General features: G+C 37.8%; 1 non-coding gene across 1 annotated transcript; it reads left to right on the forward strand.

Moving 5' to 3' along the window:
* The first annotated feature begins 4,076 nt into the window (after nucleotides 1–4,076).
* LOC131173614 (small nucleolar RNA R71) lies at nucleotides 4,077–4,184 on the forward strand. The gene has a single exon (XR_009143927.1). It is a non-coding gene; the product is annotated as a small nucleolar RNA R71 (small nucleolar RNA).
* Nucleotides 4,185–24,875: the final 20,691 nt, after the last annotated feature.

Below are 24,875 nucleotides of genomic sequence, written 5' to 3' on the forward strand. Positions count from 1 at the left end.
TGATTCCTAAAAAAAAAAAAAATTGATCAATGCATTAACTAAATAAAACAAATCTATTTGTAATATCTATATGGTATGATTCTTAGATAATGTGTAATGTATGTATATATGCACAATATAATGTATGCAATCTATTTACAATGTATATGTATGCTAATGAAATGGAATGAAATGTTTTTTTTTTTTGTACTCTTTCCTATATTAAAATGTGAAAACTTTTTGCAAAAATCAAAATTAAAACATTAATGCATACCCCCAAACTCAAAATTGGACATTGTCCTCAATGTCTAAGGTAGTGCAGCATCAAAACTCAAAGCAAAGGGGAATAACCAGGAATAGTTAAATTTAAGAGCAAAAAGAAAGAGTTACCTGGTATAGAGTAGTGTTTTAGCATCTAAAATGTGAATTCAAGAGATGATGGTGATGCATAAGAAAGCTGCACAAGTTATGCAGAATAAATCTTTGTCTGAGCAGTGCATAAAGAGAGTGCATAAGGCATGCGGTATGGCATGAGTTGCATAAGGATGCCACAGGCTATGCAGAACATTTGCAGAAGGAGTTTCACAGCCTGTGCAGTATATTGAAAAGCTGCAGCATAATGATATATCAAGGAAAAATGTGCAAACACCAGCAGAGGTATGTAAATATATACAGTGTATAAGCAGGCTGCACAAGTTATGTAGCATACAAAGCCTTGAAATGAGTTGCATAAATAACTGCACAAGTTGTGCAATGGACTAAAAACTGCAGCAGAATTATATAATAGAAAAAATGAAAAGAATTGTGGGTCAAGAAGGAATGTACACTAGTATGCAAAATTGGAGCTCACAATCGTAAAGCAACAGTGAAAAGCCAAAGTTACCATCCATTTAATTTGTTCAGCAAACTAAATCAAAGCAAGTTAAATTTGATCCAGCAACTATAAAAATGTAAACACTGTATATAAAGGGAAACTACTAGAAGCTAAGCAAAAATAAATCAAGAATCAATATATTTTTATGGCTTTGCCCTTGTCTAAAGGGTCTGCTACTAAACTGGATGGGGGTGCTGCTGTTGAGGTGGTGGCTGGGATGGAGGTGATGGTGCACAAGTTATGCAGGTCCTTATACAAGTTTCGGCAAAAATGAAATAACAGGAAGTTAAGTGATGCGAAACTGCATAAGTTATGCACTAAATTGTGCAGGTTTCGGTAGAAATGAGAAACAGGACAAAAATGAAGTATAAAAACTGCACAAGCTGTGCAGTTTGCCTCTGCATAATTCAGCAGAAACAAAAGTTGATAAAATCACTTTGCAAATTTGGAAATTGCAAGGGAAAATGACTTTTAATGTTTAAACTTCATTAAAAATGAGAATTTTAGCCAAAAAATTTCATGTATCATTAAAAGTTAACATAAAAATTCATCAACATATGCAAATCCAAATTAGTTGCACATTCAAGTTCATGATAGCAAAAATTTCTACACAAAAACTTGTGAGCAATATCATTTCAACTCAAAACCTGCAGCTTGACATTAATCACATTTTAAGCTTAACAAGAACCAATACCACTGCACTAAAATCAGAAAGTTGCATTTATCCACAAAAACAAATCATGCATGCTCAGTTTTTCTAATCCAGCATCATAAAATTGAATAACACAGCCAAATTGAGCTCACAACCACAAAAATGAACCACTCACCATAATACCAACATTAAAGACATAGATATATGAAGATAATACACCCAACCTCAGCCAATAAGAAATAGTTGACAACATATGCTATAGAATTAGCTCACAAAAACTTCTTTGCACAAGCCAAAAGAATCTGCAACAAAGGCAACTAAAACAAATCAGTTTTGGGGAAGTAAACAATTAAAACATCAAGTAAGAATAACTTCCCAACAGTGCAATAGCCTCTAGTCCTTCAAAATGCATCTACAAAAGGAAAAATTCAACAATGTCAAAATTGAATTTGAGGGATATTTAAAACAAAAATAATGCAAATAGAATAAACTTAATAAAAATAGAATAAAGAAACTTGGGGTGCCTCCCAAGAGCGCTAATTTATGGTCCTTAGCTTGACCCTTGTCATGCTTCATGGTGGTTGGAATTGGAATTTATTGCCTCTATTTCCAATAGGTGCTTCAATGAATCTATACTTCATTTTCTTTCCATCACATGAGAAGATCCTTGTTGCTTTGTCTAAAAATCCAACCATTTCTTTCTTGACGACCTTTGGTGCATCTTTTTCTTTGAGAGATGGTTGCTTGACCTCACTTTTCTCCACTTGCTCAAGTTGAAAGATTGGTGCCATATGACAAGGTGGATTACTCTTCAAATATTGTGCAAATATAGCCTCTTTTGGATTTTTATCATTGATAGTCCCTTCATAGACAAGACAACTTTCAAGAGAAGCCTTTGGATAGCTCTTTCTAAAGTGCTCTTTTGCTAACTCATCAACTATATCAATTCTCAAACAAGAGTCTACATCTTCATGTTGCTTCTTCTTGTCATTGCCAATATTGAAGACTAACTGATCCTCTCCAACTCTAAGAGTAAGCTTTTCACCTTTCACGTCAATCAAAGCACCAGCTGTAGCCAGGAAAGGCCTCCCCAAAATGATTGGCCTATGAGAATCCTCTTTCATGTCCAAAATGACAAAGTCAACTGGGATGTAAAATTTTCCAACCTTCAGTGGTATATTTTCCAAGATCTCTTCTGGATACTTAATTGATATGTCTGCCAACTGAAGAGAAATGTGGGTTGGCTTAAGATCTCCCATGTTAAGCTTCTCATAGATGGAGAGGGGCATAAGGCTTACACTAGCCCCTAAATCATATAAAGCTTTTACAGAACATGATTCCCCAATGTGGCATGGAATTGAAAAACTCCCTGGATCCTTGAGCTTTGGAGGAAGTTTCCTTTGGAGGATAGCACTGTATTCCTCAGTTAAGGCTACAGTCTCATAATCTTCAAGTCTCCTCTTATTTGAGAGAATTTCTTTTAGAAACTTAGCATAAGAAGGCATTTGGGAAAGAGCATCGATAAAAGGCACATTTATATATAGCTTCTTCAAAACCTCTAAGAACTTCCCAAATTGCTTATCAAGCTTGGCTTTTTGAAATCTCTGTGGAAAGGGAAGCTGTGGCTTGTAAGGCTCTGGAGGTATATATTTCTCTTCTTTCTCTCCAACCTCCTCTTTACCTTTTCTTGCACTCCCTTTTTCACTCTTTTGTTTTTCATCTCTCTCAACATCTTTCTCGTTTTCTCTCTTCTCAACTTTTTTACTCTTCTCAGTATGCACTATTTTACCACTCCTCAGTGTGATGGCATGACATTGCTCCCTTGGATTTTCTGTTTGACTAGGAAGTTTCCCCATAGATTTGGTACTTGATGAGCATGCTTGTTGTGCAATTTGATTTTCTAGCATCCTATTGTGTGTTTGCATTTGTTCCAGCCTTGCTTTCATCTCTCTCATCTCTTCATCATGCTTAGTTTGATTAGCAAGAATTTGTTATAATAAAGCTTCTGTGGTAGAACTTTGTTCTTACTGTTTTGGTAGAGGTGCAGGATTTGCATTCTTTTGCTGAAAACTAGATGGTGGTTGCCTAGGTTATTGGTATTCATGCCCTTGTTGTTGTGGTGGAAAGTTTTGAGTTGAAGCTTGATTTTGCTGATTCCCCCATGAAAAATTGGGATGATTCCTCCAAGCATATGAAGGATAATCTACTCCACAGCTCATTGTTCCTTCTGCATAAGTAACTTGTTGAGAACTTCCAGAGCATGATGATGAACTGACTAGCATACTTAAATCCTCCATTTTCTTAGCAAGGACATTAGTGAGTGCATCAAATCTGGCATTGATCATGTTGAATGGATCAAGCTCATACATTCCAGCAACTTGCCTTTTTTGAGTTGGAGTTGACCCTCTTGGACTACTCCATAGATGACTGTTCTTTGCTATTTTCTCTAATAACTCATAAGCTTCATCTTCATGCTTAATGATGAATTCCCCTCCAGTTTGAGCATCAATGATTCCTCTGATAGCAGGAGTGACATTTGTGTAAAAATTCTGGTTTATCATCCATTTAGGAATGGCATGATGTGGACATTGTCTCTCCAACTCCTTCCATCTCATCCATGACTCATAAAGAGTCTCATCTTCTCTTGGTTTAAAAGCAATCATTTGATTCCTCAACTCTTGAGTTTTTCCAGGTGGAAAATATTGTGCAGGAAATGCATCAGTGAGTTGCTCCCAATTTGTAATGGAGTTGTGAGGTAAAGAGTCAAGCCAGTCCAATGCTCTATCCTTCAAAGAGAATGGGAATAACTTCAATCTTGCTGCATCATCAGATAATCCAGGTTGTTTTTGCATATCACAAATCATAGCAAACTTCTTTAGATGTGTATGTGGATTTTCAGAAGGATGTCCCCCAAATTGGGAATTTTGAATCATTTGAAGAACCCCAAAATCCATCTTGTAACTATTTGCATCAATTCTTGGTCTTGCTATGCTCTCTCTCAAGTCATCAAAACGAGGAAAAGCATGATCCATCATACTTCCCCTAGGCACATTAGCATTTACAACCTCTTCACCTTGGGCTGCATGTTCATTGTTTCGATCATTTCCAGCACTACCACCAACAATTCTAATTCTTTCATTAGCCATGTCTGCTTTAATTTCAGTTTCTCTCAAAGCTTCTTTCCTTTTTCTGGTTTCTTTCTTGTTGGCTCTATAAAATTTCTAAATTTCAGGATTAAATAATAATGATGTGTCACTTGTGCTTTTAGCTCTTTTCATAAAAGATTAAGAGTACCTAAAAAAAACAAACAAACACAAAATGAAAAGATAACAAAGATAAAACTATAAACAACTAAAATAATCAAGAATTCAATCTTAAACAAACAACTCCCCGGCAACAGCGCCAAAAACTTGATGTGTCCCAACCGCAAGTGCACGGGTCGTTCAAGTAGTATAGAAAAAGATATTGTTCCCACAAGGAGTTGTGTTAATGATTGAATTTTTTATATAAAAATTTGACTAATTTGAACTATTTTTGAAATTAAAGCAATAAATTGATGGATATTGAAGTATGAAATCTATATGTGCAAAATCAATAATCTATTCAACAATGTAATGATTTAACTAAATTTGCATCGAATTAAAATAAGCAAATTGAAATATGGCAAGATTTAAAATGGCAAGTAATTAAATTCAATTAGAAATTAACAATGATAAAAAGGGCGATTCCGGAGTTCGGGAGTTCATATTCAAGCTATTTTGGGATTTTTAAATTGGTTATCCAATCTTGTGGAACTTACGGGTTTTAAGGAGATTAATTCTTAAATCCTTTGAATACCCTTTCGAGTGAGACAAAGAGTGCCTTAATCAATCTAATCCTACTTTCGAGGAGTTAAAATTAATCAAGACCCATTAAGTTCCTTAATTAATCTGTAACTCCTCTTAATCCTTAGTCTATTTCTAGATCTAAGTTAATTAAGTCTAATTTCTTGATTATCTATCACAAGGCTTTCTCCTTTCGGTGCTTCAACCATGGATTAAGAACAACACTTAATGGGATCCTACACTAAGCATGTCATTGAGCTCACAAGAAATGAATAAAACTCATTAAAACCATAAAATATGGATTACCCAATCAAAATCCACAAAATATCTCAAATATTACATCCCAACTCCAGAATCTAATGAAAACTACTCACTATCTATAATATTTACAAGATATTCTGAGTTAATATGGAAATAAAACCTTAATCTAAGCTAAGAACTAAGAAACCCAATACAAGAAAGATAGGAAATATGCAATAAAGGAAAGAAAACTCCAAATCTGTCTGGAAATGGAGGGGGTGACATTTTTGCTCCCTTTTTGACTCTTCAGCTGCTGCTCCTCTTCTTTTCTTTTTTTTTTTCTAAAATGGGATAAGGGCCTATTTATATCTTTTTCTCTGACAAGGAGCCCTAAAATGGTGTGTTTGAGGTGTGTTTTTATGAGGGAATCTTCTGCCAGCTCATTATGAAGACTTTATGGAACTGCATAAGTGGACTGCATAAGTTATGCAGTCCCTTATGCGATTTCAGCTGGTTCTGGGCTCTCTGCATGGTCGCATGAGCAGGGTGCAAGACTGCATAAGTTATGTAGTTTTCCGTGAGGTCGCATAAGCAAGGCACGAATCTGCATAAGTTATGCGGCAACTTATGCAGATTTCGGCAGGTTTGGGACATTGTTTCTTCTCCTTGTGCAGAATTGCACAACTTATGTGGCAAGTTATGCGCAATTTGGCAAATGCATACTTCAACTTTGAAACTTATTTTTGACATCTTTGGCTGTAGAAATCACTCCTCAATGACAAAATTTCTTTTTTACTCCCTCAAAAACACCATTTTTCCTACAAAATAAAGTAAAATTACAAATTAATCCAAAATTGGCAATTATGAAAAACTATCTAAATAACTAATGAAATTAGCTAAAAGTGACTAATAATCAAATAAAATGGCTATGAAATTAAACCTAAATGACTATGCAAAATGTATGTATCAAATACTTGCTAGTCAAACTAACAGCATATGTGACATCTGGCCTAGTACACAACATTGCATACATCAAACTTTCAATAGCCGAAGCATATGAAATTCTGGCCATTTTATCTCTTTCTTCAAGTGTCTTTGGAGACATCTCTTTTGAAAGGTGGATACCATGTCTCACTAGTAACAATCCTCTTTTGGAATCAAGCATATTAAACCTCTTTAACACCTTTTCCAGGTATAGAATTTGGGATAAACTAATTATTCTTTTCGCTCTATCTCTATAGATGTGAATCCTAAGAATATAGGTTGCCTCCCCTAAGTCTTTCATGGAGAATGTATTTGACAATCATACCTTTACAGTTGTCAACATACCTGTGTCATTACCCATCAATAAAATATCATCCACATATAAGACAAGGAAAGTGACAGCACTATCACTTACCTTCTTATATACACATGGCTCATCCTCATTTTTGATAAAATCAAATGATTTAATGGCTTTATCAAAATGGATGTTTCAACTCCTCGAAGCTTGTTTCAACCCATAAATGGATCGCTTTAGATTGCATACTTTGGAACTATCTTGGGATTCAAAACCCCTAGGTTGTTCCATGAAAATGTTTTCTTCAGTGTATCCATTGAGAAAAGCTGTTTTGACATCCATCTGCCAAATGTCATAATCATAGTATGCAGCTATTGCTAATAGAATCCTAATTGATTTAAGCATGGCAACAGGTGAGAAAGCCTCCTCATAGTCGATTCCTTGCCTTTGGCGAAACCCTTTTGCTACTAGCCTTGCTTTATAGATCTCTACCTTTCCATTAGAACCAATTTTCTTCTTGAAAACCCATTTGTTCCCTATAGGTACAATACCTTCAGGTGGGTCAACAAGATCCCAAACTTGATTCTTATACATGGAATCAATCTCGGATTTCATAGCATCAATCAATTTTAAAGAGTTTATATCTGATATAGCTTCTTCATAAGTAAGTGGATCATCCCCATGATCTACTTCTTCATGAGTAGACAACTCTTGTTCTTCTTCATGAAGGAAACCATATCTCACTGGTGAGTGAGATACCTTGGTTGATCTATGAGGAACAACTGTAGATGTTTCATCAAAAGGTGTAGGTTGACTAGATGGATCTATATCCATCTGATCTATTGGTTGGTCAGAATTCTTCAATTCTAACTCTATTTGCCTGCCTTTGCCTCCTTCTTGAACAAACTGTTGTTCAAGAAATATGGCATCTCTACTTATCACAACCTTTTGTGATGTAGGCAAATAAAAATAATATCCAAAACTATCTTTTGGATATCCAAAACTATCTTTTGGATATCTAACAAATCGACCCTTTTTTGAACTGATTTCCAATTTGTCAGTGTTCAGCTTTTTGATATAAGCTGGACAACCCCAAATCTTAACATGCTTAAGACTTGGTTTTCTTTCATGCCATATCTCATAAGGTGTGGAAGATACTGATTTTGATGGAATCCTATTCAGAATATACAAAGCTGATTCTAATGCAAATCCCCAAAAGGAGATTGGCATATCAGTATAGCTCATCATACTATGTATCATATCCAATAGGGTACGATTTCTCCTTTCAGATACACCATTCAGCTGTGGTGTTCCTAGAGGAGTCAACTGGGAAACAATGCCATGCTCTCTCAAGTATTCATCAAATTCAATACTATCACCTCCACGATCTGATCGAAGAGCTTTAATACTTTTTCCTGTTTTATTTTTTACTTCAGATTTAAATTCTTTGAACTTTTCAAAGGATTCATGTTTGTATTTCATCAAATACAAATACGCAAACCTTGATTTATCATCAGTAAAGGTAATAAAATAATGAAAACCGCCTCTAGCCATTTCTTTAAATGGATCACATACATCACTATGTATTAGCTCCAAAATATTTTCAGCTCTTAGCTCTTGTCCAACAAAGGGTGATCTGGTCATTTTGCCTTGAAGGCATGATTCACAAGTTGGAGTAGGTTCAGAACCCAATGAGGATATAATCCCTATTTTCTCCAGTTTTGCAATCCTATCTTCTGCAACATGACCTAACCTTAAGTGCCAAACTTATTTTGAACTTGAGTTGATTTTCACCATGGAATTGCATTTATTTAGATCACTTGCATTCAATTTGTGTTTGTCATTATTATCCAAATAATAAAGACCATCATTCATATAACCCAAACCAATATATTCATTTCCAAAATAAATATTGCAAACATCATTTGTGAACAAAAATTCATAGCCATTTCTAGTCAAACTAGATGTAGAAATGATGTTCTTAAAAGCATAAGGTACATATAAAATATTATCCAAACACAAAACATGTCCAGTCATGTAAAAAGATTTAGATCCTATGGCTAAAGCTTCAACAGTTGAGCCATCGCCAATCCGGAGTCTAACATCTTGAGAACGCAAACTGCTACTATTTGCTAGTTTCTGCATATCATAAGAAATGTGAGAACTAGCACCAGTATCTAAAAACCAAGCTGTAGATGAACTATGAGTATCATCAGAATCTAAATAACAAGATATGGACATACCTTCTGAAGGTGTTTCCTTCTTATCCTTCAGAGAAGCAAGATACTCTAGGCAGTTCCTTTTCCAGTGCCCATCTTGTTGGTAGTGGAAGCACTTTCATTTGCCTCCATCAGCTTTAGTCTTCCCTTTCTATTTAGCTATTTTCTTAGAAGGACAAGGAATCTGAGGTTTCTTTTTCTTATTGCCCTTCTTCTTGTTGGACTTTCCAGCAGAAGAAGATACAATCAAAGCTACCTCTTTTCCTTTATTGCCTAGCATATTCTTTTGGGCAATAACCAGCATGTTGAGTAAACCAGCCAATGTGCATTCCTGCTTAGTCATATGGAAATTTATCACAAAATTCCCAAATGATTCAAGAAGAGACTGAAGGATCAAATCCTTCTGCAGTTGGAAATCCATGTTAAAGTCAAGATGTTCCAATTGCTCAATCAGCCGAATCATCTTGTGGACATGATCCCCAACATTTTGTCCCTCAGACATCCTCATGCAGAATAGCTGTCTAGATATCTCATACCTAGCATTCTTGCTGTGTTCACCATACAACTCTTGTAGGTGAATGAGGATCTCACTCACACTCTGCATGTTCTCATGCTGCTTCTGTAACTCATTACTCATAGAAGCAAGCATGTAACACTTGGCTCTCATATCATGCTCCTTCCACTTGTCCAAAGTTTCATGTTCCTCTTGTGTGGCCTCTGTAGGTAAGGGACCAGGAGCATTTGAGTCTAGAACATATCCTATATGTTCAAGGTTTAGGATAAGTTTCAAATTTCTTAGCCAATCAGATATATTAGGTCCTGTCAACCTATTGCGATCAAGTATGCTTGCAAAGATATTGGATGGTGGTGGTTGTGGTGTGCTTATTATTATCAGAAAATTAACTGCAGAAAATAACCGGATTAATTAGTAAATGTATCATGCAATTAATCAAAATGATTATGGTCTTTTAATCAAATTGGTCCTCCCACTAACTTAGCGAATCCTACACTTCCAAAGTAGAAAACGGAAATCCTAGTTGGATGGATTTCTAGTGGGTGATTGAATTCTTATAATCTTATTGATCATCCTCAGGTACATCCATTATTGGAATTACAATAAACTATAAGTGAGCAACTCCTTACCCATCACATCTCATGTGAGGTTTAATCCTTTACCTAGCCCCTAATGCTCAAAATCTCAGGTACATCCATTATTGACTCATCTTGCATTAGTTAAGTTGATCCCATTGAGCCAGTAAACATGCAAATAATTTTAATGTCCTCAGATACATCCAATATTGGCCACCAAACCATTTACATATTTACAACATCTCATGCTTAACAATTATTCTTAAGAAAATCTCTTAAATTAATTGCATCATATGCAAGTATTTAAAATTTCTTAAAATAATTGCCTCAATGGAGGGCCCATGTTATAATTACTTTAATTATAACATTTCCAACTTAATCTTTTGTTTGGAAGATTTTGTGGTCGTACTAATTACTATTAAGGTCTCACTTTGCACATTATCCAATTAGCACGCATATATCATATACTTGCATACATTCCCATACATCTCATACATTCATAGATGATAAATAAATATGGTATGATCATGGACTTTCTAAGGGATTCAATTTTGAGCTACCAAGAATTGAATCAGGGTATTCCTAGGTGCATTTCATTTATTAATATTACAAGAGTTGCTGAAGGAGTACATAATCAACACTTGATCTTGAATTCCTCCCACTAGTCCCACCAATGCTCTTGACCTCCTTGATCTTTTTGCAATCCAATTACATAGTAATCCTTGGCATATCAAGGCGAATTTACAAGAACTAAATAAATGAAATTACAACTCAAAAAATATTACAACCTTTATAATACATGCCCAAAATAAATTAAAATAAATTAATTAATTTACAACCCAAAGAAACATAAAAGAAATAAATCCAATCACATTGGTCTTTTATAGTCCATGATCATCCATCATGCATATTACTATTTAACAATTAAATAAAACATACATACTTAAATTAAATTGAATATCTCATATTCAACTTAAAAATCCAGATTTGAATATGATTCAAATAAATTTAAAAATTCAGATTTGAATCACATTCAAACAAATTTAAAAATTCAGATTTGAATCAAAATTTAATTGTGTGATTAAAACTCCTAATTAAACACTTTAATTAGTCATGGGCCTAATTATGGGCCTTGAAACCAAGCCCACAAATAAACCCAAACAGCCATGCGCTTAGTTGAATGTATCAAACCATGCGCACCATGGTGTTCTTCATCAAACCGCCACCTTTGCTTTGCAACCAGCAATGAATCAATCATCTCATGATCAAATCACATAATTAAATCATATAATCAACAATCTAAATGGCAAATATAGTGGCTCTGATACCAATTGAAGGAGCGAAAGCATGAAAAACATAAGTTTAGATCATTGAATTCAAAATTTTTCTCCTAGGGTCTCATGCATCATACAAGATTTATTTTTATCTATTTGATTTCAATGATAAACAACATATTAAAACTCTTTAATATATTTTTGAATCTACATTTGCCATTTAAAATTTTAGAATTAACAGATTAATTCATTAGAACCCTAGATTAAATCAAGAACAAGTGCACTAACCTTTTGACGCACTGCAGTTGTATTTAGCACATTTGGGATGCGCCTAGGATACCAGATGTTGTCCCTCTAGCTTGTCCACACTAAGATCACCAATGGCAGCCCTTTGAACAACTTTTCAAGCCTTTCCAATTAATTAGAAAATCAAGTTTTGCCTTCAGAGAGATTACAGATGTATACAGGACACTAGAAACGATTTCTAGCAATTTTAATTCAAGAAAATGTTGGCAATTCTCTTTGAATTGATGAGAGATGAAGAAGAAGAGAAGGGAGAGACTCAAAGGTGGTGGCACCAAAGAGAGAATGAGCATATTGTATTTTTTCTTTTCATCATTTCTTTTATATAGCTAGGTCAACACTTAAAACCCTTGCCACATGTCACCTTCTAATTGGCTCTTAGTTTAATTGACCCAATCACATTATGCTAAGTGTCAAACTTAGATTTAATCTTGACTTTGATCATCTTACATGATTAAAAGACAATTGGCAAGCTTATGTGTAATGCCATGTGTCACCATCTCATGGTGCCACATGTCACCCTGTGAAATGACCAAAATACCCCTGTGTCTTAATTTTGAGTTCTCAACTTAAAATAGTTATTTCTCTTCTTCTAATCAATTTATATCAAATATAAATAAATTAATTAATCTCTATTAATTAATTTCTCATAATTAAATTCATATTTAAACACTTTAAATATAAATTTAACTTATATTATACATCCAATAACCTAGATTTGGTTTCAAGCCATGCTAGGGACTTTGCAATCTAATTGCAAATTAAACCTATTTAATTAATCAATTAAACTCTTTAACTAATTAATTAAATCGCATTTAACTTGGTGATTACTTGTGTATGTGTGTGACTCACTAGGCTCATCACTAATTGGCAATGAGACATGATATCAACTCTTAATATCATCAGAACTCTTTCTTACTGTAAATGATTTCTCTAAATCATTTTATGCACCTCATAGACCATGGTTAACACCTAGCATAGCATGCCATGACCACCCAATCAGTAATAAGGTTTACCTTAAATGAACCTATAATCATATGTTACCATGCACTAGAATCTCTTTGTTACAAAATCCTAATTTGAGCTGGAGTCATGGTTTATGTCAAACCCCATTTGCTATGAATATTATGTTCTCTTTTAATTCTAGTTTTTAATTAAAAAGATTTTCTCATCAGAAACTCTTTTCTGATTAAATCTATCTGTCCTGGCCAGGAACTTGAAACATCAAGAACAATTAAATGAATATAGGATTTTATCCCTATTTACTTAAGGTAACAGATTCCATCTTGATCAACACCCACCTCCATTTATAACTAGTAGGAGCCAACACATGCCCATATACCCATACACAGTACAAGTATGAAAGCATTATCAAACTCAAACCACCTATATACAAGATAACTGTGTTATCTCAGGTTTAAAGATTATATACACTGATATGATTTATGACAATACATTGACAAGAGTAAACTCTATGTGCTGGTCATAAATGTCACTGCTTCGACCTACTTATCATAAATAAGTGCCTATCATGTTTGTTATATGGCATGAGACTCACCATTCCATCTTATTTACATCTCATATAAATACATTGGAAACAAACATGAATACAATCTTTCTGTATAAGTCATGTCCTTTGTGAAGTATCCTCGATTGTGAACCAATTTATTATACTTGTCGCAAGGGGTTTTGCAGTCGCCTGGACGAACCCTCACCGAAGTGGGAAAGAGTGAGGAGTCACCACTTTAATTTTGAGGGAAATTAAAGAAAACCATTTGCACAAAAAGGTAAATTAAAAGAAACCACTTCAAAACAGAGATTCTAGGTTCGGGGTCCATACACGGGCGGGGAAGGTGTTAGGCACCCCACCTCGTCCCTCTATGAGGGCAAGCAGATTTAACATTATACTCTTCATAAATTAAGATCGATAGTTAGGGGGGTTGGTTTAGGATAAAGATGTTAATCCCTTTGATAAAAGGGAATATTTAATTTGTCACTATTTTTCGGGTTACCCAGATATACAAGTAAATGAGACGACCTTAGTGAATTGATGACGCGTAGCGGTTTTCATTTATGGGATTACTTTGAGTATTTGTTAAAATTTGATTTGAAAATCGGATAAGAACTCTCCTCTGATCTCTGTACATTTATTAAAATTTGATCCGAGAATCGGATAAGAACTCTCCTCCGATCTCTGTATATTTGATCTGAGAATCGGATAAGAACTCTCCTCTGATCTCTTTATGTTTGATTACAATTGGGATTGAGAATCGGATAAGAACTCTCGTCCGATTTCTTTTAAATATTTATTAAAATTTTTGATTGAGAATCAGATAAGAACTCTCCTCCAATCTCTTTTAGATATTTGATTATAATTGGGATTGAGAATAGGATAAGAACTCTCCTCCGATCTCTTTTAGATGTTTATTAAAATTTTTGATTGGGAATCGGATAAGAACTCTCCTCCGATCTCTTTTAGATATTTGATTACAATTGGGATTGAGAATCGGATAAGAACTCTCCTTCGATCTCTTTGGTTTGAATGAGAGCCGGGTAAGGACTTTTCAGACCTCCTAAAATTTGATTACAGCTTCATATCATAAGAACCTAAGACTAAGGGTTCTAGCATTCAAAGACGCCGGGGACCTGAACAAGGCTTTCTCTTTTCCCATTGGTGCCTTATAGCTAAAGAAAGGATGCCAGACTAAATCTTTTCCGATCTCCTTTGTGATCGCCTTACTAGTACTTTGGGCAAGCGATGCCCGACTCTTTTCACTTACTGGCCGGAATCCGATCTTATCCTAATTTCCCATCATGCCAAGCTAAATCCTGAGCTCGTTTAAAAGTTCGACTCCATGACTTTTCCTCTAATTTATTATCCAAACTTTTATTATCCTAAAGAAACTTTCGTGTTAAGATACGGCTACCCACATTTCACCAAACTACCTATACGTTACTCGGGACTAAAACACCTACATTTGAAGGTAATAAAGGCTAAAAAAGGTAAATGACATGAGCGGATGAACAAAAGTAAACTCAAGAGGATAACCACCTTCGTGGGGTTTTTAACATAACATAAACTTGGTGAAAATTACGAACATGAATACAAAGAAAATACATAAAATAAAAATGAGCACTTGATAAAGTAGCGGTGTAGACACTCACTTGCAGGGAGTCGAATCTATAGAACTAACTATGGAGTCATAAAATATAATAAAGCTATGCGCTGATAGCCTGGGGACTAATGTTCGCCTTGGAATGAAGAGTACAAAGTTAAAATGCAGTCAAACCGAAATGACAACAACTGAGTTTGAATGAGATTGAGCTTGGAAGACGAAAGTGGAAATGAGGACAGAACTGAAACTAAGAGGGGATATCACAGAGTAATGAATGGACTGAAAATAGAGAGTCTCAGTATTCAATACCCCTTCAAACAAAATACTTTAGAAAACTGGTTTCTGAAGTTTTTTCTATTTTTGAGAGCTTAAAAATAGCAGAGTAACAGAATTGAATTAAGTTTCAGAGCTTTTCCACTATAGTCACCACCCTTTTTCTTCGTCCTCCTCCTTTCAACAGTTTTCATACAGGTATTTATAGGGAACGGATGCTCTCAATGAAGGGTCCAGATTCTCCTTGAGGGAAATGGAAGGTTTGGATTTTAAAGGACACAATCTGATGCTTGGGAATAAAAGAGAAATGAACGGCTGAGATCCTTTTCAGAATATTTGTCCTTTCTCTCTTCTGATCTGACGGCTCAAAATTTTCTTGTCATGGGAGATCCGAGGGCTGAGAATAAAAGGCGCCGGTCTTATCGTCTTCGCTTTGATCCAAGGGCTCCGGACTTGTCCTTACAAGTAAGATCAACGGTGGAGATTGGGATGTACAGGACTGTCATGACATACTCAGGCACCTGTCAGCAATGTGGGCGATTCTGCAAATGAGGCGTGCGGCGGAGATTTGATCTCGTCTGCAACTCTTTAACTACCTCGACTCTGATTATGACAACAGTTATTGGAAGTTGTCTTATTCTCTTTCCTTTCCAATCTCCTATTCCTTCCGACCTTTCCAATATGCTCTTTTTCCGATCTCTCATGCCGGGCCCCTCTCCCGATCTCTCTCATTCCAGAGTCTTCTCCTTTATCCAGGTCAGTTCAGTCAAGGCATTTATTCCTTCAGTTTCTGAGGCGTCCGCTTCATTTTCTGCAAGCAATAAATTCTCAGACCTTCTCTATATATACCTCCGACGGGAAATCCTTCCGCATTTCATTTTCTCCTCTTTCTTTCTCACTTTTACTGTTCTAGCTGCTCTGGCAACAATCCCAGCCATGATAGCTGCTTTTGATCTTTTTCCGGCTGTTCACCTTGTTCACTGACTGAAAATTTTCGACCCTGGTGATCAGAAAATCACTATGGCCATACTTGATGATAGTGAGAGAACCAGACTAATTTACCGATCCAGATCGAGAATATCGATCGTGTCAGTCTCAAGTCGATCGACCGATATAATCGGCGAACTGATTTCGGGCTAGAAGACTACCAATTTCCCTCCTGTTATTGGTGACTGCTCTTCGAAGTTCATTTGGCTTCTCACCACATTGGGTGTCCTGACAGTGGCTCAGTTCGGAGCGATAACATTGACGATGACCTCTCTTATCCTCATGAGAGTCATAGTCACCCCATCTGAGCTGTACATCTACCCGATGTCGATGGCTGGCTTCCTGATCGAACACATCTTTTGATTCAGCCATGAGACTAGGCTTTGACATAGGCCTTTACTAGGTAGGATGTACCGCCGATCTCTAGAGATTGCCCAAATGATGTAATTTGACCTTTAATGTAATCCGAACTCTTGAGATCGCCCAAATGTTGTAACCTGACCTTTAATGTAATCCAATCTCTTGAGATCACCCAAATGATGTAATCCGATCTTTTGGAAATGAAATTTTATTTTGACAATTATCGTTTTATTATTATTGCTTTGGTTATTTTTCGATCTCTGATGTGTTTATCCGATCCGACTCCTAATCGAATAGTCCTTAGCCGATCTGTAATTATTAAACATCTACCTAAGTCTACCGATCTTTAACTAGCCGATCTCTCCTTATTTAATTATGGAATTTTCAGAATATTCGTGAGACGTGTCAGAAAAGGCTGGCGAATCCCGCTAACCGATGCGCCGTTTGGGACACCGTGAGCATTAAATGCTCGGACGGGTATAAATAGGGGATGGGTCAGCCAGTTGCTTCCTTATGTCATTTTCAGCATCTCGCAAGCGATTCCAAAATCCTCTTGTTTTTTCAAGTTCTTCCGACACCGATCACACTTCGGTAAGGGTTTTGATCTTTCTTTTAGTTAAATTTTCTCCTTTCTTTGAAAATGAGCGGCACCGAAGGTCAGAGAGCGATAAGCCCCCCTTCCATTCAGATCTTGTGGTCGTCAGATGAAGTTGAAGTGGTCGGACCAAGCGAGCGATCTGAACCTCCTAGGACCTCCATTCCAGCCCGTGGTCAAGCGGCACCCTCGAGGCAAACACATTCTTCAGGGAGAGAAAACCTTCCTGTGGATGAGCTGCCGTCAATCCTTTAAGAAACTGACCTGCTGTCGTTTAGCCAAGAGTATAACATTCGTACCGATTCATACGAACTCATCAAGTGTCATGGCGATCTCCGAGCCGATCACTTCTTCGAAGAAAATGATATGATCATGATATACGAAGAGCAATTGAAAGCCGGGCTGCGGTTTCCTCTTGATGACTTCTTCAAGGAAGTTCTAAAATTCCACCAAGTGTGCATAACCCAAGTTCACCCGAACTCATGGCGGATCCTAGTAGCCTTCAGAGGCCTTTGTCGAGCCAAAGGACTCAGTCCAACAGCGAAGGTGTTTGCCGAGCTACATAGGCTAACTCGTTGAAAGGACGACGAGTATTGGTTCTTTCAAGCAAAGCCGCATTGCGGGCTTTTCACTGATCTACCCTCCTCACTGAAGAATTGGAAGAATCGTTTCTTTATTCTGAGGAGCAAAATCCCGAACGGTTTTGAGGGTTTCCCCCATAGCTGGCTACATTTAAGCCCCTCGCTTCCGAAGCGCATTACCTTGAATAGGGAAGAGGGCATAATGGTAATGGAGCTGAAAGAACAGGTGGCCACACAGAAGTTCTCTTGTTTAGATGCAGTGATGGCCGAACTGCATCATTGGACAATGCAGCTGATTATCGGTAAAGAACGTGGGCTTCAGCTCTCTGACCTCGACCTCAGTACTTTCTATATCTCTGATCTCTAGGCCTTAGCGAACTCACTGACTTTTCCTTTGTGCAGGTATGGCGAGCGGTGAGGCTTCCAAGGAGAGCCGAAAGTGGAAGAGAGAGGTCTCCAGGAAGGTGCGGGAGATGAAGCGGGCCGAGGCCTCTCAGACGCCAAGGCATGATCCAGGGGAGACACAAGGAGGCTCATCCTGACTGCCGATCCCTGAAGTAGAAGTGGTTCGGTCTCCTCCGCGACATGAAGAGCTGCCACCATCTCCACCGGTTGCTTCGAGTGTGGAAGGGGGTCCTTCCCAACCTCCTGCGAGGACCCTTTCCTGCGGCGCTCAAGTCCTGATCCACTCGCTGGAGAAGAACTGCACTGTTCAAGAAAATCCGGGCTTGGCTAAGGTCTTGGGGGCCTCCATCTGCCTTCAGGAGGATCGGGATAGGCTGACCCCGAACAGTCTCGATGATATCCTGACCCGGACTATGAGCCTAAGCGTGGAGAGTTTGGTGAACCAACACATTGTCCGGGAGAAGGCTCACCGCTTGAGGCAAGAGATCGAGAAGGTGGGTCAGGAAGCCGCTTCCCTCCGATCCCAACTTTCATCCGCCCAAAACTACATAGCTGAAATTGACGGGCGGATGAAATTCTACGAGGATAAACTGGCCTAGTAAGCTCATGTTCTTGAAGAGGTTCGGGCGCTCTGAGCCGCTGATGTCGCTCGCCTCACTGAGGAACTCAAAGCAAAAGAAGAAGAGGCAGTGACAAGGGAGGCCGGTGCTTATGTGAATGCCCATGGGGATCTCTTGGCCGAGCTCAGGAAACGTTATCCCGAAGAGGACTTTTCTTGGATGGTGGACCTGGCTCCCCAAGACGAAGAGGATAGCGAGGAGGAGGCCGAAGGTGATAGAGGGGGTGAACAAAATGTAGAACAGGCTGGGGGTGATCCTCCAGCCGAATGACTTGTATATATTTTAATTTGAAATGAAATGAAGTTCCTTTTTTATTCAATGACTGGATGAGATCGGAAAGTATCTAAGTTGCATAAGCGCCTGATTGTCTGAACATATTAGAATAACTTGAAAGCAATTATTAATCTATGTATGAGAGATCAGTAAAACATTGTAAACATGAGATCGGCCTAAACCGAGAACAAACACTGAACGGAACTTTAGATTATTAAAATTGGAAACCTGATCTGAACACTTAAGATCGGAAGCACCATTAAGCCGGATTAAAACCTTAACTTTATTGAACAACTATCTACAATATTTATGAAAGGGGGATCGGATGGCATGAAGGCCTAATGTTGGTTCAATTTCGTTTGACAAGAGATCGGATGTGTGATTGACTGGCCAGAAAACTTGGTAATTGATTTGAGAGATCGGTAAGGATTTAAATGACAAGGAAACTTAGTGCTGGTTCTATTCCTTTTGAAGAGGGATCAGAAATGAGACTAACTGGCAAAGAGAGATCGGAAATGATTGGAGACTTAATGCTGGGGATCTACTTCAAAGCTTATTGATTTTCGGGGGGTCGGCCAAAATATGGTGTCGACAACTACCCCTCTTTACATAATTTCTATTAAAGGGAAAAATTTTCCCGTGTAGGAATTATGTAAAGATTCAGACCCATATTTTGGCCGATTGGGTATTGAAATGTTGAGACTCAAAATCAAGGTTAGGAAACTAAAACCAACTTAGGTCAGCGACCCAAGAGTTGGTAACAGAAATTTAAATGTTGAAAAATTAAAATCAACTTAGATCAAGGAACCAGAGGTTGATAACAGAAATTTTAAAATGCTGGAAAATTAAAATCAACTTAGATCAAGGAACCAGAGATTGATTAACAAGAAATTAAAATGCTGAAAAATTAAAATCAACTTAGATCAAGGAACCAGAGGTTGATAACAGGAAATTGAAATGCTGGAAAATTAAAATCAACTTAGATCAAGGAACCAGAGGTTGATAACAGGAATTTAAAATGCTAGAAAATTAAAATCAACTTGGATGGAAAATTAAAATCAACTTAGATAAAGGAACCAGAGGTTGATAATAGGAATTTAAAATGCTTGAAAATTAAAATCAACTTGGATCAAGGAACCAGAGGTTGATAACAGGAATTTAAAATGCTTGAAAATTAAAATCAACTTAGATCAAGGAACCAGAGGTTGATAACAGGAATTTAAAATGCTTGAAAATTAAAATCAACTTAGATCAAGGAACCAGAGGTTGATAACAGGAATTTAAATGCTGGAAAATTAAAATCAACTTAGATCAAGGAACCAGAGGATGATTAACAGGAAATTTAAATGCTGGAAAATTAAAATCAACTTAGATCAAGGAACCAGAGGTTGATTAACAGGAAATTTAAATGCTGAAAAATTAAAATAAACTTAGATCAAGGAACCAAAGGTTGATTAACAGGAAATTTAAATGCTGAAAAATTAAAATCAACTTAGATCAAGGAACCAGAGGTTGATAACAGGAAATTGAAATGCTGGAAAATTAAAATCAACTTAGATTAAGGAAACCAGAGGTTGATTAATAGGAAATTTAAATGCTGAAAAATTAAAATCAACTTACATTGCGAGTCTAACCTGACACGAGAGGTTCTTCCGCGACGAAGTGTACTTAACAGGATCGCGAAGATAGACGATTAATGGAGGACCAGTTGCAAGACTTAATCCATCATTCTTTATTACTTACTTACTTCCCACAATTCCCTTTTTGCTCTTGACTTCCTTATTTTGCGAAAAGTGCCCTCGCGAGTTTTCACTTTCCCTTTTACCCATCTGACTAGAAGCGCCCTTCCAGGTTTTCACCTCTAGTTTTTTTTTTTGGCCATTCCCTGCAAATCTCATAGCAAAGTACATGAGGTTATCAATATTCAAATCCTAATCTTATGACAAAATTTTAACAGATTAATAGCGCATTAGATAAAGAGGTTGAAAAAAGGACAATATTAAAGTGTGAGTATACGGGAAAGATAAAAGCAAAAAGACAAATGCGAAGGAAATATATCAAAATGACTTTATTATGGTTTGAAAAATAAAGGTACAGTTTCAAAGAAAAAGGGGTACAGGGATAAATCTCACAGATTCCTTGTAGCTGACTTTGAAATCTCTTAACTGCCATTATTTCAAGTACTCTATTGACGAAAATTCATGCCGTGATAGTTTGTTTTTTCCTTCCTCGGTCCCATATCTTCTTCCTTATTTCTCCATTTTCTGGTTCTAAGGGCGCCCTTTCGGATTTTCACCCTTAGATTTTTTTTTTTTTTGCTCTTCTTTTTTTTTGCTCTTTCAGGGCGCCCTTTCGGGTTTTCACCCCTCACTCATTTTACAGAAACCGCCCTTCTGGGTTTTCGCCCTTCTTTCGCACATTTGGCTAGGAGCGCCCTTACGGGTTTTCACCCCTACCCCTTTTTTTTTTTTTTTTTTTAGGCATAGTACCTTTTGACGGTGTCGGCATTCACGGGTCTTGGGAATTCTTCACCATCCATATGGGTCAGGATCAGGGCCCCACCAGAAAATGCCTTTTTAACCACATAGGGTCCCTCATAGGTCGGCGACCATTTACCCCGGGGATCGTTTTGATTCGGAAGCACTTTCTTCAGAACTAGGTCCCCGGGTTGAAATTCGCGTGGGCGAACGCCTTTGTTAAATGCCCTGGCCATTCTTCTTTGATATAACTGCCCATGACATGCTGCCGCTAGCCTCTTCTCGTCTAGCAAATTTAATTGGTCCAGCCTTAACTGGATCCACTCCGACTCATCAATCCCTAATTCCTTCAGAATCCTTAGAGAAGGAATTTCAACTTCGATAGGCAGTACAACTTCCATCCCGTAAACCACCGAGTATGGGGTTGCCCCAGTTGATGTCCTTACGGAAGTCCGGTATGCGTGAAGGGCGTAGGGAAGCATATCATGCCAATCCCTATAGGTGACTGTTATTTTCTGAATTATTCTCTTGAGATTTTTATTTGTAGCTTCCATTGCTCCATTCATCTGGGGACGGTATGGTGAGGAGTTGAGATGTCAGATCTTGTATTGATCACATAACCTTTGGATCTTCGGACCATTCAAATTCTTGGCATTGTCAGTAACGATTTCACTGGGAGGCCATGTCGGCAAATGATATTATTTCTGAGGAATTTGAGGAATGTGTTCTGCGTGATGTGAGCATATGATGTTGCTTCGACCCATTTAGAAAAATAGTCAATAGCTACCAAGATAAATCTATGTCCATTGGATGCCTTAGGGTTGATGGGACCAATTACATCGATGCCCCACATTGCGAAAGGCCATGGTGAGATGAGTTTTAATAATTGGTGAGGCGGGACATTTATTGGATCCTCATAGATCTGACATTTGTGACACTTCCGAAAGTATTCAATGCAATCCTTCTCCATAGTAGTCCAGAAGTATCCTCGTCGCAAGATTTGTTTAGCCATCATATGCCCATTAGCATGGGTAGCACAGTTCGCCTCATGAGTTTCGAAGAGGATCCTCTTTGCTTCTTTTGCATCCACGCATCTCAACAATTCACCGTTTGAGCTCCTTTTGTATAGGATTTCTCCACTGGGGAAGTATCCCAAAGCTAATCTTCGGATCATTCTTCTTTCATTTCTACTTACCCCTGGAGGGAATTCTCTGGTTTTGATGTAGACCTGGATGTCATAATACCAAGGTTTACCATCTTTTTCTTCTTCGATCATGAAACAATACGCCGGCTCATTCCTTGCTTTGATCTGCAATTCCTGAGTCATCTGCCCTTCTTCTATTTGAGCCATGACAGCCAGGGTGGCTAAGGCATCCGCAAATTGATTTTTGTCCCTACTGAGGTGAGTGAAAGAAATTTCTTTAAATTTCTTGATCAATTCCAGTAAGTACTTTTGATATGGGATTAACTTCGGATCCTTGGTTTGCCATTCTCCCTTGACTTGATAAATGATCAGGGCTGAATCTCCGTATACCTCCAACTTCCTGACTTTCATCTCGATGGTAGCCTGTAAACCCATCACACAGGTTTCGTATTCTGCGACATTATTGGTACATTCAAACCTTAACTTGATGGCTATTGGGAAGTGTCTTCCCTGCGGGGATACTAGCACTGCTCCAATTCCATTACCAGACAAATTGACAGCCCCGTCAAAATACATTTCCCATACATTAGCTGGCCCTTTTTCCTCGCCGTCAACTTCGTTGACATGCTCATTCGGGAACTCAAAATCCAAGGCTTCGTAATCTTGGATAGGGTTTTCTAATAAAAGATCAGCGATTACACTACCTTTTACTGCCTTCCGAGTCATATAGACAATGTCATATTGAGAGAGTATGACCTGCCATTTAGCTATCCTTCCCAGCACAAATGGGCTTTCGAACACATACTTAATAGGATCCATCCTAGAAATGAGCCATGTCTTATGATTCAGCATGTAGTGTTTAAGCCGATTTGCCGTCCAGGCTAATGCGCAACAAGTTTTCTCTAGGAAAGAGTGCCTCGACTCGCAATCATTGAACTTCTTACTCAAATAGTAGATGGCTCTTTCCTTTCGACCAGTATCATCATGCTGCCCCAGAACACATCCCATTGAGCTCTGTTGGACTGCCATATACAGAATCAGCGGCCTTCCCGCCATCGAAGGAACCAATACTGGTGGGTTTGACAGGTATTGCTTAATTTTCTCGAAAGCCTCTTGACAAACGGAATCCCATTGAGTGGTGTTGTTCTTTCGGAGTAGTCTAAAGATAGGCTCAGCTTTAGCGGTGAGGTTAGAAATAAATCTCGAGATGTAGTTCAACTTTCCCAGGAAACTGCGCACCTCCCTTTCTGTTTTTGGGGATGGCATCTCTTGAATAGCTCGAACTTTGTCTGGATCTACTTTTATTCCCTTCTCACTCACTATGAATCCCAACAACTTCCCAGATCTAGCTCCGAATATGCATTTGGCAGGGTTCAGTTTCTGCTGATATTTTCTGAGTCTCTCGAATACTTTCCTCAGCACCTGCACATGGCTTTCTCCTCCCCTGGATTTGATGATCATATCATCCACGTACACCTCCACTTCTTTATGCATCATATCGTGGAATAATGTGACCATAGCATGTTGGTAGGTAGCGCCAGCATTCTTTAACCCAAAAGGCATGACCTGGTAACAAAATACCCCCCATTGAGTGATAAAAGCAGTTTTTTCTTTATCTTCCTCATCCATTGGGATTTGGTTGTACCCGGATGCCCCATTGATACATGAACATCTGCCCAATCCTGCAGCATTGTCTACTAACACATCTATGTGTGGGAGAGAGAAATCATCTTTCAAGCTTGCTTTATTAAGATCCCTGTAATCAACGCACACCCTGACTCTCCCGTCCTTCTTCATTACCGGGACAACGTTAGCTATCCATTGGGGATATTTGACTACTTCCAGAAACCCAGCATCATATTGCCTTTTGACTTCATCCCTAACTTTGAGCAGCGTGTCAGGGTTCATTCTTCTTAGTTTCTGCTTTATCAGGATTGTCCCCGGAATTAGGGGAATTTTGTGCGTCACTATATGAGGGTCTAAGCCGGTCATATCGTCATAGCTCCATGAAAATACGTCCAGGAATTCTTTGAGCAAACTGACCATATCTTCAAACTCTCCACTCTCTACAACCTTAAGTTCCCTTTTTATTTCTCCTGTGCCTAAATTCACGGTGTGTGTTTCATCCCCGCAAGGCACTAGGGAAGGTTCATCTCTTTCATCCCTTTCTTCTATAAGTTCTCCCTCAGAATTACTCGAAGTAATGGCAGTTATGGGGATTTCAAAATTAACCGGAGGAATTTCTGAGTCTATTGGGTTATTAGGTGTTAATTGATGAATGGTCCTGAAGAAACAAAAGTGGAATATATTA

The sequence above is a fragment of the Hevea brasiliensis genome, chromosome 14, assembly GCF_030052815.1.
Source record: "Hevea brasiliensis isolate MT/VB/25A 57/8 chromosome 14, ASM3005281v1, whole genome shotgun sequence".
NCBI classification, from domain to species: domain Eukaryota; kingdom Viridiplantae; phylum Streptophyta; class Magnoliopsida; order Malpighiales; family Euphorbiaceae; genus Hevea; species Hevea brasiliensis.